Source organism: Saccopteryx bilineata, chromosome 6, assembly GCF_036850765.1.
Source record: "Saccopteryx bilineata isolate mSacBil1 chromosome 6, mSacBil1_pri_phased_curated, whole genome shotgun sequence".
In the NCBI taxonomy this organism is placed as follows: Eukaryota; Metazoa; Chordata; class Mammalia; order Chiroptera; family Emballonuridae; genus Saccopteryx; species Saccopteryx bilineata.
In genome coordinates this window covers 77,475,394-77,492,436 of record NC_089495.1, presented here as the reverse complement: position 1 = coordinate 77,492,436, position 17,043 = coordinate 77,475,394, and the positions used below count along the sequence as shown (strand labels likewise).

The window sequence follows — 17,043 nt, the reverse complement described above, 5'->3', positions numbered from 1 at the left end:
TCCCAGATAAGATAATTTGTTTGTTATTGAGGTTTGAATGAGAGGAGATGTAAAGGAGAAAGGAAGAAACTAATATAGAGGGAGAAAAGAAAGAGAGAGAGAGAAAAAAAGAGGGAACCACTAAAAGAAGAAAAAAGAAAGGAGAGAGAGAGAGAGAGTTAAGGGTTTTGGAGTGCAACCCTCATAGAGAGAAAGGAAGAGAAGAGAAATGATAATGGGAGATGTAACACTTATGGGTAGTGTAGTTCAAGGAGAGGAGAGAGTAAGACCGGCAGAGAGTTAATCGGCCAAATTGGAGGAGGAAAAAAAAGTCTCAAGAATGAAGATAAGAGAAACAAACGAACAAATATAATAAAATGGGATAGGTTATAAAGTCTGCAGATTATTCTTGATTTTGAGAGGTTATCTTCTTGCTTTTTCTTTTCTCTCCCTCTTCCTGGTCGGTGACTCTGTACCCCGGGTTCTGCCCCTTTGGCACGCTCAGGTAGAGGTTTGCAGTTGATAAGTCTCTATGGCAATGTCATGTATTGTGCTTTATTCTCGTTGGGAGTCGAGGCTCATTAGCATTTATAGGCTCCGACAGTGAGAGAGTCCGTGTTTCTGGAGCCTTTCTCCTAGTCTTTCCTTCCTCAATTAGTAGCCTGATAATCCAGCTATGGGGTTGCTGCTGCCTCTGCCTGGATAGTAAGAGGCTCAAATTGCTGGCAACTCCCCACTCTATTTCCACTCAGCACAGGGCTCTGGGTAAGGCTCAGTCAGTCAGAGCTGCTAGCATAATCAGGCGGGCTTTCCGCCCACTCGAAGACCTCTGGCTCTGCCACTCTATCCGGTAACACAAGCGGGCGCCCACTTCCGGGGTGCTTGGAGGAAACTCTCACTCACTGTCTGCAACCAGGATATCCGGCCAGCAGTCTCACGCTCTGAGTGAAACCCCCAACCGCAGGGAAAAGTTGCAGCGTTGGAATTGAGTCTCGCTCCGTCCCCGTGTGCGGCTTTTGCAAGGCGCTGGGGCGGCCCGAGATTCCGCTTTGGCCCACACAAAGGCCCCTGACTCTGCCCCTCTGTGCGATAACACGGGCGCGCACTGCCGAGGCACTCGGAGGAATCTCTCACTCCTTATCTGCGCGCGCAAACCAGGATATGAGGCCGGCCGTGGTTCCCTCTGAGTGAAACAGCCTCCAGCACGGAAAATCTCCACCGTTGGGATTAGTTCTCACTCTCTCCTGTGCGTGGCTTTCCCAGGGCGCTGGGGCTGCCCAGAGACTCTGCCCTCAGCCCACAGAAAGGCCTCTGTCCCTGCCTCTCCGTGGGGCAACACGGGCACCCACTTCCGCGGCTTAGGAAGAAATCTCTCTTCCACTAACTGCGCACCGACCAGGAGACCGGGTAAAATGGCCGCTCCGCTTGTCTTTCTTTGTTTGGGTTTGGCGCGAGTGTTAGCTTGTATTGCCCGGGTTGCCACAGGATCAGATTTTCCTCGGCTTGGATCTCTGAGCCACAGCCTGGTTCGGCCGTTTTTGCTGCGGGGGCCTGGATCTATTCACCCCCTTTGCCCGCCTCAGTTTCTATATTCACAGTTACCAGAGAAAGCCGCCCTGTTTAGGTTAGTGAGGAAGGCGGAGCATTTCTTACTCCCTATTTCCTTCGGGGTTTGGTTATATATTTAGCCAATTTTTCACTCAATCATACCTTTGGGTGTATTGCGAAGAATCTGGAAGCTCCAAGTATAGGTTTTTCTGTTTCTGGTTGAAGATCTTGTTGAGTTTTGGGGGAGATTTATCGGTATCGCTTCCTACTCCGCCATTACTCTGACGTCATCCCCATGATGTTATTTAAAACAAAGGTCTGAATATTCAGCAAATTTAATAGAAATATTAAAAGATAGAGGAAGTATATATGTTGGTCATGAGGACTAATATGATTTCTGTTGGTTAGCATTATATTTAACTTTGAACTTGCTGAAATCTAAACAAAATAGTATATATGTGAGTAGTATGAAGACAAGTTAACCACAAAGTTTCAGTTATATGCTAAGTACTTTACATATGTTGTTACCGATGTTTACAGCCTTGTGAGCTGGATATCACCATTTTATAGATAAGAAAATTAAAGACTTGAGATATTTCTCTACCCAGCTAATATGTGGAGAACCTAAATTTAAATTGAGGAGTGTCTGATTCTAAAATCTATGCCCTTTCCAACTCAAGGCAGACAAGTTACTATATAAAATGTTAAATAGTGGATAATAAAGAATACTTTAAATTTCCTAAATATCTCTTTTCTTTATAACTTTTACTACTGCCTAGTTCCAGATCGTATCATTTATATAATTGTGCTCAACTTATAACAAGTTTCTCTCAATTCATTGTTACTCCCTCCCCCATAGTTTTGTAGAAATGACCTTATTAAAACTCAAATATGATTCTGTCAAGTTCTTGAATAATATTTTTCAATAGCTCCACTTTATTTTTAAGATTACAGCCCCCCATCCATGTCTGGAATCGCATTTCCCACCATTCACCACTAGGATTTTCGCCATTCTCCATCCATACTGACCCAGCTGCCAGACTCGGAGCAATCACCTTCTCTGACCCCTTCACCCTCTGCATTCCCAGTTCCCTTCCTCACTTCTCACTGCCTCTGGTGCGTCGCCCCACCCTCTGCCTCAAGTCTTCCCCATTAATACTACTCCTTCAAGAAAGCTCAAACATCCCTAAACTGCCCAGGATGAATTAGATAACCAATAGTCGTCTTTATTAAAACTCATACTATATACTACATCATACTTTATTGAGTGACGCTGTGTATCTTATTCATCAGTTCACCCCTAAGCCCAGTGCCCCGCTCAGAATCAATTCAAGAAGTAACTGTTGAGAGAGAATAACTGTCTTCAGGAACCATGTTCACAGTGAATGCAGCAGGCCTTACAGAGCTGATTTGAAGAACCAGCCTAATTCCTCTGTAAACTCAGGGCCCAATTATATTGAAAGTGATCCTATTCTGTGGTGGGATTCAAGTAATTTAACAACTGGTTCTCTGCCCTAATGATCATTTTAAGTATAAAAAAACAATATACCAAAAAAATAGTTTATTATTTCATGTACTAAATACTTAAATAAGAACAATAAAAGAACACAAAACCAGATTATAAGAATTTTAAAATATTAATAAAAATATTAAATAATACCTGACAAAAAGCAGTAAAACTGTTAAGATATTTCCATATTGCTTCTTGAGTGGCATCCTCACTTGCAATGTTTTTCACCTATGGACGGAATGAACATTATTACTACAGGCACTTAGAATATGCTGTTGCGCAGATGAACGTTAAAAAGGAGTAAGGAATGTAAATTTGTGATTTCCACATTGGGCAACTGCCCTGGTTCCCACCTTGGAGAGAACCCTGATTGCAAGTGCCATTTTAACAACCGATTCACTGAACTCAACAAAAAATTAGGTATCGGTTTTGCTGAACTAGTGTGAACTGGCTGAATCCCACCACTGATCCTATTGCTTTAAATGTGTAGCTTTTCAAGATCAACTACAAAAGGATACACTTGAGGGAGGGAAGGAGGGTTCCTAAATTAGAAACTTTCAGGTCTGGACATTCTGACCCACTCCTCTCACACTGGCCACACCACAGTCCCGCCTCCCGGCATTCGAGCCACAGACTCACCTCTCCTGCCAAGGCCACGCCCCTGGTTCACAATACATGCCAATAGGCAAAATATATTAAATTAACACAGTTCAATTACCTACTACTTGTATATAAATCAAGCTTGCAATGGCATTACAACCTCACTCTGATATTTTTTGTACCTTCCATTTCAAAACAAAATACTTAGCCTTTTTTTGGGGTTTCAGAAGCCACTTCACTGTATTTTAGGGAGTATGAATATACCTTTTTATAGCTCTTTTTAATAAATCATGTAGAATATATGAATATATATAATATATATGTACATATTAATTTTTTTTGACAGAGACAGAGAGTCAGAGAGAGGGAGAGATAGGGACAGACAAATAGGATGGGAGAGAGATGAGAAGCATCAGTTCTTTTTTGCAGCTCCTTAGTTGTTCAGTGATTGCTTTCTCATATGTGCCTTGACCAGGGGGCTGCAGCAGAGCGAGTGACCCCTTGCTCAAGCCAGCAACCTTGGGCTCAAGCCAGCGACTATGAGCCTATGTTTATGATCCCACACTCAAGCCAGCGATTTCTCGCTCAAGCTGGTGAGCCCATGCTCAAACTGAATTAGTCCACACTCAAGCCAAGGACCTCAGGGTTTTGAACCTGGGTCCACCACATCCCAGTCCAATGCTCTATCCACTGCACCACTGCCTGGTCAGGCTATATGTACATATTATGTATGCATATATATTACTATAAAACAAACAAAAGAAATCGCTGAACAGATCTTCTTGGGAAAAGGGCACTTTCCATTAGCCATTCAGTCATTCATTCATTCAAATCCATACTTATTGAGTGCTGTGTTTGTTCCCATGAACTCAGAGAAATAAGAGAAGTCTTACGGAATTTACAGTCTGAACTTGCCCGAACTTAGGTCTTGACAAAGTAAGAAATGACTAGAAAGTTAAGAAAGGTATGGTAAGGGTCAATAGGTGAAAAAGGACTTATCTTTTTGCTTGGATTAATATGATACGAATATTTTTGGATAGCAAACAGGAAACCACTTTTATAGCACTTTTATATTATAATCCTTTACACAGTAAATTCTCAGTCTTAGTTGAATGTTTAATAAAAGAAGCATTTCTCAACTTTGATTAAGAAACACCAGTTGTGAGGTCTGTCACATGTGTATCAGTAGGTAAAGTTTCAAATATTGAAAGCACATTGTTAAGCCAGAGTAGCTTCAAGAGTATGACTGTTATAATGTTGCTTTCAATCACACAGGCTTCAATGGGAATTGAACTGAATATGGTCATGGAAGAGTATCTATTTTCTTTTTTTAGGTGAGAGGAGGGGAGATAGCGAGGCAGACTCCCAAATGTGCCCCAACCAGGATCCACCCAGAAATTCCCCTCTAGGGCCGATGCTCGAGTACTGGGCTATCTTAAGCACCTGTGGTTGATGCGGACCAACTGAGCTATCCTCTGTACTCAGGGCCATGTTCAAACCAATTGAGTCACTGGGTGTGGGAGGGGAAGAGATAGAGAAGAGGGAAGGGGAGGAGAAGAAGCAAATAGTCACTTCTCCTGTGTTCCCTGATGAGGATTCGAATGGGGGTGTCCATACACCAGGCCCGATGCTCTATCCAGTGAACCGCCAGCCAGGGCCAAGATAGTATCCTTAAAATAAGCTTCATCTGCTGTGTCCACGAGGGTAGAAGGTTAGAATTCTGTCTTAGACTGTCTTTCCTTTCATTTCTCTCGGGTATTTGACAGAATTACACAGATGACAATCAAAAGTTACAATTTCTTAAAAGAGTATTTTGTACTGAGGCTGCACCCACGTGCCCGGGGAACTTGAAGGTGAGTAAAATGTTAAATTTGACCTTAAAGTTAAAAGTTAGATCAGCACTTTTTCAACACATTAGTTTTCTATTGCTACAAAACAAAATCCTACAGACTTAGTGGCTACGAACAGCACCAGTTTTGTTATCTCACAGCGTTGGTGAGTCAAGAGCCTGGGCGTATGCTGAGCTAGATCCTTGCTGAGAGTCTCCCCAGATTGAAATCAATGCACAGTGCAGAGCTGTGATCTGTTCTGAGGCTCAGAGTCCTAATCCAAGCTCACTGGTTATTGGTAGAATCCGATTCCCTGTGGCTCTAAGGCATTCAGCAACTAGAAGTCCCCACTGTTTTTTGACACATGGCCCTTTTCACATCACGACATTAGCTTTATCAAGGCTAATGGGAAAACCCTTCTGACTTCTAAGGGCTGGATTATCTCCCTAATTTAATGTAAACTGATTGGGGACTTTAATTATATCGAGAAAGTTTCTTCCTTTTGAGAATCTTGGAGGCCTATCTTGGAATTCCACATTCTGCACTTGAAATGGAAGCCATTTTCTTATTTGAATATTTGTTATTACTAGTGTTGCTGCTGAGATTATGAAAATCCAAGAATCGCCTTTCACAATTTTTATTTTGGGGGGGGGTAGATTATCTTTTATCTTCATAAAACTAGTGTGAAGAACAATTGCCGCTTCTTAGCCACTTGGATAAACTTCAAATTGAAGAAACTTTAAAAAATATTTTTTTTTTCTATTACAATTAAACTGTGGGAAATCATGTGGGGAAAATAAGACTAGTTAGTGGAAAGAAATGTAGATCATGAAAGAGACTCCACAAGAAGAGGTCAAGGTACCACTAATTAAGAAAAGATTGTGTTGAATAGCCGGTCACCTGGATTAAATTAAGTCTATTTCCTTGGATACAAGGCGCCTGGACTCTGACAACCAGTCTGCTCTAGAATCCCTCTGCGTCTTTCCAGGAACCCACAGAAAATTTGGTATTCAATACTCTGAGTCCATAAATCCATTAAAAAAAATAAGAATGCACATTGCTCTCTGGGAGGTCTGTTTCTTTTAATGAGCAAAGAATGAAATAATTATCTCACACAATGCTGCAGGTGTAGAATTGTAAGGGCGACTTCAGTAACTGTAAGTGCAATTGATAATAGATCTCCAGTGAAGGAACATTTTAAGATCTCCTTTTTTCTCATAGCTTTTCTTGTAAAGTAGCTGATGCCAAAATTAGCTCAGTTGCTTTTTGGGGGGCCTTCAAAAACTACAGTCCTGTTATTGGATCTTTTGTTTAATACATTCTATCCATATGCTTCAGGCTGGCCTACTCAGAGAGCTCAAACCTTTGTGTACGCCCTCGGGAAAAGATGCGTGGCCTCAGTTTTGAGTCACGAAGGGCAGTTTCTTAACTTGACTTTGCCTCTGACTTATGTTCAGTTGTGTTGGCTCAAGTTTTAAATGCCAATAGAGCTGAAAATAGCCATAGCATTTCAAAAAGAAATTAATTTCTGTTCATGAGTAATTGTGAAGTCCTTGGATTAGGAACTATAAAGCCTAGCTGAGTAGCATTATTCCAAGATGCATCTGTGTCTGATGTTATGAGCCACATGTAGGAACGGATTCCTTTGTAAACGATTGTCCTGTCAATGGTTTACAGAATGCCAGATGCTCAAGTGAAAAAAAAAAACACCCACAAAAAAAAACTTGGCTGTGGATTTGAAAATAATTAAAAACAGAAGGTTAATTTTAAAAATAAAAACACTTTTATTGGATTAACCAACAAGTAAATTGAAAAACAATAAAAATTAATTTAAACCACTTTTGAGTCTTAGACATACTGTTGCTGACTGCCTTTCTCCTCCCCCACATCCCTCAGCAGATGATTTACCGTATTTCACTGAGAAAAGAGACCACCCGAGCGAGGCAGAGTGCCTGCAAACTCACTTCCCACACTGTCACTGCACGCTTACCTGCAGGTGCTCCCTGCGCGCTCTTGGGAGAGGGGCAGGTCAACAAATACATTCTTGAATTTACGGTCGTCAAGTAGTCGTCAAGTAGAATAGAAGTGATACTTTCCTCTTAGCTATGCCTCCTAAAGACCAAGTCCTCCACCTGAGATTGGGCTCCATTCTCCAGAATAGACCGTGGATCCTTCCTTGTCAGGGATCTAGCTTCAGCAGCCAATCCTCTGCGTAACTTCGGTCTCTCCTGGCTCCTTCCATTTTCCATTAACAACTAAACATGCTTCAGCTCCAATGTCTCTGAAATGTGTGTGTATCTCTGTGTACATATATACATACACATTATTACATTATACCTGTAAATATGTCACAATTTCTTTAGACTTTCCCTTGTGAATAGTAATTTGGTGTGTTAGCGAATTTTTGTTCTTACAAACATGTCTCCTTGCACGTAAGTGTGATGGTTTCTCTAAGGCAATGGTCCTCAGGAGTCCTATTCCAGAGCTCTTAAGATAAAATCTCTAAAGCTGTTTCTTAACGGCCTTTAAGATCATTCTGAGCAGCTTCAGTTGAGTACTGCAGCTCTAGGGTGAGAAGTAGAAAATCTGGGTAAGAGGGAATGCACTTTATACACTTTATTACAGGTTGCACAATTATTCCCCAATGTAGTTGTACTTATTTTTTTTAAGTGAAAGGAGGTGAGATAGAGAGACAGACTCCCGCATGCACCCCAACAGGGACCCACCGGGCAACCCCCATCTGGGGCTGATGCTGAATCAACTGAGATATGCTTAGCGCCTGAGGCTGAGGTTCGAACCCACGGAGCCACTGGCTGTGAGAGGGGAAGAGAGAGAGAAGGGGGAGAGAGAGGGAAAAAGAAGCAGATGGTCAGTTCTCATGTGTGCCCTGACTGGAGACTGAACCCAAGATGTTGGCACGCCAGGCTCTATCTGCTGAGCCAACCGGCTAAGGCCACTATTTTTTTTTTTTAATTTTTCTGAAGCTGGAAATGGGGAGGCAGTCAGACAGACTCCCGCATGCGCCCGACCAGGATCCACCCAGCACACCCACCAGGGGGCGATGCTCTGCCCCTCCGCGGTGTCACCCTGCTGTGACCAGAGCCACTCTAGCGCCTGGGGCAGAGGCCAAGGAGCCATCCCCAGCGCCCGGGCCATCTTTTGCTCCAACGGAGCCTTGGCTGCGGGAGGGAAAGAGAGAGACAGAGAGGAAGGAGAGGGGGAGGGGTGGAGAAGCAGATGGGCGCTTCTCCTGTGTGCCCTGGCCGGGAATTGAACCCGGGACTTCCGCATACCAGGCCGACGCTCTACCACTGAGCCAACCGGCCAGGGCTGCCACTATTTTTTATCAGTATGGTAAGCTATTTTTTCTGCTTACTTGTTACCATGCAGTATTGTCAGACTTTTTTTTTTCCTTCCAGTTTGAAATTGTATTTCAAATCATTTTTATTTTTATTTACACCAATTACTAGTGAGGTGGAGTATCTTGTCCTATATTTTTCCATACTGTTTTTCCTTCTGTAAATTGCCTGTTTACATCTCTTATTTATTTTATGGTGGTGTGTCTTCAAATATATTATGTGTCATAATATTTTCTCTATATGCACAAAGTATCATCTCCCAGTCTGTTGGTAGTCTTAAATTTATGGGTTTTGAGCAAAGCTACCTGGATTCTATTTTCAGCTTTACTACTTATGTTAAGTATAGAATTGTAACTGAGTGTTCTTAGACTTTTTCTCTTTCATATGGATTTCAGTAGCAATTTGTAAAGTCTGATGAAAATATTACATTGGAATTCTATTTGCAACTGCATTGAATTAGTAGACTGACATCTGTAAGATATTGTCTTCCTTTTCTTGAAAATGGTGCATTTCTCCATTTATCTATGTCTTCTTTTATATCTTTAATGGCTCGTAAGCAATAATAATTTATACATCTTTTGAATATTTTAAGATGTATTTTTGAGATCTATTTATAGCTTTTATTGTTGAAAATTAGATTTTTTTAATTATAACTTTTACTTGTTTGTTACTAATGTTGAAGAAGGCTATCAATATTTACACATTGATATCTATCAAGTAATCTTTTTCTTTTTTCTTTTTTTAATTTTTTTATTAAGTGACAGGCAGGGAGGCAGAGACAGACCTGCATGTGATCCAACCAGGGTCCAGACCTCCGACCAGGCAATGCTCTGCCTGTCTGGGCTACTGTGTTGCTCGCCAACTGAGCTATTTTAGTGCGTGAGGTGAGGCCTTGTAGCCATCCTCAGTGCCTGGGGCCAACTTTGCTTGAACCATTTGAGCCATGGCTGCAGGAGGGGAAGAGAGAGAGGAAGAGGGTGGGAAGGGTGAAGAAGCAGATGGTCGCTCCCCTTGTGTGCCCTGACTGGGATTCAAGCCCAGGACATCCGCACGCTGGCCAATGCTTTACAGCTGAGCCAACCAGCCAGGGCCTATCAAGTAATCTTGTAGAGTATTATTGCCTCTAGAATATCTTAGGTTTTTTATTTATACAATCTTATTGACTGAAAATGACAATTTTTTTTCACTTTTTAATCTTTATATCTCATTTCTTCTTCCTATTCTTATTTGTTTGTCTGTTTGCAATGTTGAATAGTAGCGATGTGTAAAGACACTGTAAAGTGTCACCCAGCTCGCCCTTCAAGGATGGACCTGTTGCTCCACTGCTGGGAACAGTGTAAGTAGGCAACCTTCAGCTGGTCGTCTCCTTTGGGCATCGCTTCAGCTGGCAAGAGGCACCTTGCCTGAGGTCATACCTTTCCCCTGATGGCTGAGAGCTATGGATCTTATCCCAATTCAGGATAACTGGTAAGGGCCCTTCTAACGCCGTAGCTACCCTGGTATTAACTGAGGCTGTTGTGGGGCCTACTTCACAGTTCAACTTCCCCTCACCATCTTCTGCTTCCCTGCTTCCCTCTCACTGGTATTGATCCCAAGGGCACTTCTATTTATTATTTATTTATATTAGATTTATTGTGTTAACATAGGTTCAACATGTCCCACTCAATATAACACCCTCACTTCCCCAACCACAAGACCCCATTATAGCCTTTTTTCCTCCCTCCCCCTAACTCCCTCCCCCATCCCTCTGGGATTTGCTGTTCCGTAATCTGTAGCTATGTGTTATGTGTATATAATTTCACCAACCCCTTTACCTTCTCTGAGCCCATCCCCTCATCCCTCTTCCCTCTGACAGCAGTTTCTCTGCTTCTTAACAAACAAATAAACATCCTGCAAGTCAAACTCTAATTCAGAGCCTGATTCCCAGAGCACAACTCTGCCACAACGATTGTGGGCATCCCTGATGATTGTGTGGCTTGCTACCAATCAGAACCTAAGGTTACAAACAACAGAGAATGCCTCTGGGTTGTTGGGCGGAATGTAAGCCCCATCAATGTGGGGATATTCGTCTGTTTTGTTCACTATTACATTTACATGCATTCACAAAGGAAAGATATTTTGAAGAGATATAGGGAAGGTAAGAAATGGCAGAGAGAACCAGAGACATAGTGTCGGAAGAGCAGAAAAATTTTTTTTTTAAGTTTTGAAACCCAGGACCACAGCCCAACTCAAACACATGGTAGGAACACTGCCACTGCAGTGGGCATCCCCCCTGCACCAGTGCCTCTGCAAACCACAGGTTGCTGCCTCCCCTACTGAAAGAATTCTCCACTGCCTGCTTTTATTCATATCCCTTTCTTCAGCATTGAAGTCCAGCAAGGAGTGTCATGTATCCTGATCCTGACTCTCAGGGGCATAGACCTTTTTAGCTTTGGAAGTGGGAGATGAGCTCTGTTCCTCCCCAGGACTTTGAAATCAGGAAATCTCCAACAGCAAGGGGAGTTCAGCTGCTGGGCAGCCAATATCATGTAAAATTGTAGCTTCTAAAATTATGCTATTAGGCACTGGCATGCTAGTAAATGTTTAACTAGAACTCCAGGGGAAAGAAGCATTGATTTGTAGTATTTGCCAATTGGGGGGGGGGGCGGTGAAAGTATTCCACTATGTCTAATTTTAAGTTACCAATGTGATGTTTCATAACAGAGTTGGGAAGAGATGAACTCGATTCTTTCTCAAGAGCCGGCTCATGAATATCATCACTGCAGTATGATAATAGTTCCATGTTTGATTTCTCCTTTACAAAAAAATGACAACAAAAAATCCCACATTCCCCTTTAGTTACAACTCTTCACAGCTGATCATCACGGAAGGATTGTCTAACTCCGCTGCCTCAAATCATTCATTCTTCACCTCTACTGTAAGTTCATCCACTCCAATATATATCATCTAATTAGGTCCCGATGGCTAAATTCCCGGAACTCTTTTCTGTACTTGTTAAAAGCATTCTCTAGCTATGAACTGTTGTATCTTTTATGAAACTGTTCTATCAGTGTATGCAACACCATGTTCTTCTGCGGTCTGTTTGCTTCTCAACCTGGTCTTTCTTAGTCTCTTTTATAAATGTCTTTTTTTTTGTATCCTACCCTTGAATGCTAGGCTTTCCTATGTCTTGGCCTCTTTTCACAATCTACACTACCATCTATAAAAGAGACATCTCTAGCCCCAATTCTTTCCATTGAAGTCCAGACCTACACGAGTAATAGAACTGCTTTTGGACAATTATATCTGGAGGCCTCCTAGGCACTTCAAATTTGATATACTTAAAACTGAACCTATCAACTTCCACCCATCTCACTCTTTGCTCCATTCCCTCTCTTTCCTCACGACCCCTTGCCAAACCTTCATATATGTTTCTTATCAAAACCAGAAACATGTGGCCTTCAAGTCCTTTTTTCCCTAACCCACATCAAATTATCACCTAGTGTCATAGATTCTCCCATCTGTGACATCACGCCTAAGACAAAGCCACCATTAACTCTTTTTTTTTTTTTTTTTACAGAGACAGAGAGAGTCAGAGAGAGGGATAGATAGGGACAGACAGACAGGAACAGAGAGAGATGAGAAGTATCAATCATTAGTTTTTTGTTGTGACACCTTAGTTGTTCATTGATTGCTTTCTCATACATGCCTTGACTGTGGGACTACAGCAGATCAAGTAACTCTTTGCTCGAGCCAGCAACCTTGGGTCCAAACTGGTGAGCTTTGCTTAAACCAGATGAGCCCGTGCTCAAGCTGGTGACCTCGGGGTCTCAAACCTGGGTCCTCTGCATCCCAGTCCAATGCTCTATCCACTGCGCCACCGCCTGGTCAGGCAACACCATTAACTCTTGATGAATTTAACACCTTTCTTATTGGCTTTTTGGCCCCACTACAAGTTATTTACCCCAATACGTTATTTGAAAAGTGTTCTTGTTCAAAGGCACATCTGATATCATCACTTTTCTACTTAAAATTCTTCAGCGGTTCTCAAAAGTTTTCAGAAAAAATAATATATAGTCACCCTGGCCAGATAGCTTGGTTGGTTAGAGCATCATCCTAAAGCACAGTGGTTGTCAGTGCAATCCCTGGTCAGGGCACACACAGGAATGGACTGATGTTCTTATCTGTCTCTCTCACTAAAATCAATAAATTTAAAAACTTGTTAAAACATATAGATAGTCCATTAGTGCCTGCATTGCTAATTGCCAAGCCAGTCTTTCTGCTACACAGCAGTAAAAAGATTTTAGGAGTTGAACCTTGCTTCTTAAAGGAACCCTATTTAGTCTAGCCAATCATGATGACCCCATCCCCCTTGTCAATGACTGACTTGGGAACCCAGGGTTAAGATAAGTAATGCTGGATGACATTTATTAATGGAGCTGTGGGAATGATGACTAAGTTGAGCCAAACTAAGACTGAAGTAAGGAAGATTTATTCCACAAATAAGAGCGTTCTCTGCTTCCCATGTTGAGGAGAAACAAAAAAGGAATGTAGCCTTTGATTACTCTTGGCCACTATTCTAATAGGCTAAAATTGATGCGTGAAAGACAAAGCAGAATGGTGGAAGAAATCAATAAACCCTGAGCATGTCATGATTTATCTTACTTTTTTATAGCTGATTTGAAATCATTCTAAACATTATAAGACTCTTCAAGGGTAATTAGTCTTAATTACCCTTCCAGCTTCACCTCTCCTTATTTGTCCTCCTGCACTCAAAGTGTCCTCTGGGGACCAGTAGCATTGGTATCACCAGAGAGTTGGCTAGAAATACAGAACTTCAGGCCGCACCCTAGATCTCCTGAGTCAAAATCTGCATTCAATAAGACTTCTTTAGTGCGGTTATATGCACACTAAGGTTTCAGAAGTGCCACTTTTGACTAGTGGTTCTTGAAGTGAGGCTCCCAGACCAGCAGCAGCAGCATCACCTGGGACCTGATTAGGAATATAAATGCTCAGGCCTCTAGACTTCTGGAATCTGAAACCCTGGGGGTGACTCCCAGCAATCTGTGTTTTAATGGCTCTGTCACTTCTCCAATATCATTTGTGTTTTTAGGCAATGCTGCTACAATCTGTCTCTAGACCACTCTTTGAAAACTATCCTAATAGCGTTCTGACTTAATTCTTTTGGAGGGTAGGTAACCTGGGCATTGGTAGTTTTCAAAGGTCGCTAGGTGATTTAATTTTCAGCAAATCTGAGACCACTGATCTATATTCTAACCATATGAAACGACTTTTTCTGTTTCTCCACAACTACATAGCTTTATCTTTTACCAACCCAAATAACTTGTTTTCTTCCCCCTTTGACCTGTCCTTTCTTTAGCTGACTGACTTATATTTGCTATTTTCAGGTTGGTACAAGTATCCCCTCTTCCCAGGGGCTTTCCTGCACGGCCAGGTTTGGATGCAGTGCCTCTGGCTGTACTTCTGTGGCAGCTAGAGCAGCTCTCAAGCTGCCTCCACTTTGCTTCTCCTGACTTGTTTTCCTCCTGGACGTCTCTTTGAGTGTAGTCAGTCAGCCACATTCACCGTTTCATTCCTTGAGTCTAAACAAAAACTGGAGCTCAGTAAGCATTTGTTGAATTGTGTTTTCTACTTCTTTAATGGTTATCACAGTTCCTCAAAAACTATTCTTTTATTCTTTTTAAACTGCTTTTTAGAGAGAAAGGGAGAGAGGGGGGAGAGAAATATCAATTTGTTGTTCCTCTTAGTTGTGCATTCATTGGTTAATTCTTTTCTTTTTTTTTGAAGTAAAAGGAGGGGAGAGACTCCCATATGCAACCTGACTGGGATCTACCCAGCAACCCCCACCTGGGGCCAATGCTTGGACGAACCAAGCTATTTTCAGTGCCCAGGGCCAATGCTGGGACCAATCGAGCCACTGGCTATGAGAGGAGAAGAGAGAGAGAAGTGGGAGAGGAAAGGGAAGAGAGGCAGATAGTCACTTCTTCTGTATGCCCTGACTGGGGATCAAACCAAGGATATCAGCACACCAGGCTGATGCTCTATCCACAGAGCCACCAGCCAGGGCCCCATTGGTTGATTCTTGTATGTACCCTGACTGGAGATGGAACCCACACCCTTGGTGTGTCAGGACGATGCTCTAATCAACTGAGCTACCCAGCCAGAGCCCTCAAAATTTTTTTATTAAAGTTTTCATAATTGCTTCTAAAATGAACTCTTTTAATTAGAAAGCCCCCAAATAAAACTAGGAGATGCTGCAGATGTAGGAAAATTAGGGGAAAATAAAACCAGGGAAAATTGGTTAACCCAATTACTGCTGAATAAGGACTGCACATCGTGTAAATTGAGCTATTTTTAAGTGAGCCAGGATGTGGATTCTGACTAAGACTGGAGTACCATGATAACTATATATAACATCAATACAATTAAGAGCTTGGGTTGGGGGGAAGACAATTCTAGTTTTGCCACTTACTTGTTGGGTGTCTCTTGGCAGCTTGATTTTTTTAAGGCTAAGGGTCCTTACCTCCAAGATTGGTGTAATAATTAGGTTTGCCTCACAGGGATATGTAAAACTTAAATAAGACAATATATTTTAGGCACATAGCACATAATTAGCATGGCACATAATAAGTTCTCCATGTGTGGGAGCTAAGAGGTAATAGACTATTTTTAAATTCCGTTTAGACTCATGGGTAGATTTTGATGCCATCTTTGCTGATCAAATTATTATTTTTCAAAATATAAGTTTGATCTCTTCAGACTCTTTGTGGTTTTATATTCGACTCCTGATTATCCAGGGGCAAAAGCAGCAAGAAACTGTCTCCACACCTACTCCTTCCCTGCCATCTTCACAGGGCTATGATCTTATAGATATGAGTTTCAATTCTTTCTCCAGAAAAATAGCTATGTTACAAAGTAATGAAAACTTCCAAAAGATGGCCAGAAGGAACAGAGGATGGGGGAGGGGCCTAATTTGGGGATAGCTAGCTTGGGCAACAAAGATTGATTCTAACAGAAAGTCCCAGGGGTACAAACTCCTACAGCAGACACCATGCTATGTGAGGGGAAAGGAATTATACAATTTCCCTGGAGGTTGAGTTGTGGCTCACAGCCATAAAATATAGCCCTTTGTGTGCTGAATGCTGAACCAGGGCACATTACGACAAGAAGTGTTTATTTTATAGGCATCAATAAAGTAAAAGCATAAGGTGTATGAACAGAATTGGGCTGGTCAAGGACAGCTAATTCCTGCAAATACCTTGTTACTCATTGAATGTAAATGATCTACTTCTGCATTTTATCATGTTTACACAGTGATATTTTGTGGTGGCTGCTTCCAGGTTTATGTGTATTTTTAATCTGGGAAAGTCCAGGGTTTATTCACTCTTATGTTGAATAAAAGGTCATTGGTAAAAATCAGGAACCGATCTAAAACAAGAGAGAGATGGCAAGTTTTGCCAAATGCATACCAACTTATTTCAATATTTGCTTGAGCATTCATTGTCTTGAAACAAGAAATGGCTTCTCACATTGCAAATAAAAGATCAGATGTTTTAATTTGGTAAGCAGCAACCACCACTACAACAAAAACAGTACCCTCAAATGGTGTCCTCTGCTTTCAGTGGCTTTCATTAGGCACAGAGCCATACCTTTGTGTGGATGTAGAGGGTAAAAGAGAGTAGGGGTAAGAGGAAAATATGCAGACCCCATCCAAACTTCAGATATCATATTTTATTTAAATCATCCTATGACGTCATTACTATGCATTATCCCCATTTTACAGATATCCTGAAAACCAGCAAGCCTGACTTATTTGCATGGGACTCACACTGCTAATAAGCCATGGGTTTGGTCACCAAACCAGGGTGTATCAGTCTAGATTAATCCTGAGCTTTTCTCTACAATGTGAACTATTTTTTTTTTCTTCGGGGGGGGGATTATATATATATATCTATATATATATATATCTCAGGCATGTGTTTTTTCTTTATTTATTGTACAACTTAACACCTGTAACAGATGAGCTCATTAACATCTAATGCTTAAAACATGGGCTTAGTTCTAGTTGTACTAGTGTGTGACCTTTGACAGATTTGTTAAACTTCAACTTGAAGTTCAGCTTTAAACTTGAACATCAGTTGCCTGATCTGTACAATAGAAAAATGTTAATAGTGAGATTGTTGGGCAGACAAAAATAATAATCATGCAATGCCCTAAG

General features: G+C 41.6%; 1 long non-coding RNA gene and 1 other non-coding gene across 2 annotated transcripts in view; both read right to left on the bottom strand.

Annotated features, from left to right (window-relative positions):
* The window catches only part of LOC136308679 (uncharacterized), a 38,093-nt gene that overhangs the window by 16,683 nt on the left and 4,367 nt on the right, over window positions 1-17,043 (bottom strand). The window contains exon 2 of the long non-coding RNA XR_010726147.1: window positions 3,188-3,265. This is a non-coding gene — a long non-coding RNA (uncharacterized lncRNA). The remainder of the gene's footprint in view (window positions 1-3,187; window positions 3,266-17,043) is intronic.
* Window positions 8,722-8,797, bottom strand: TRNAT-GGU (transfer RNA threonine (anticodon GGU)). Its single transcript has one exon. It is a non-coding gene; the product is annotated as a tRNA-Thr (tRNA).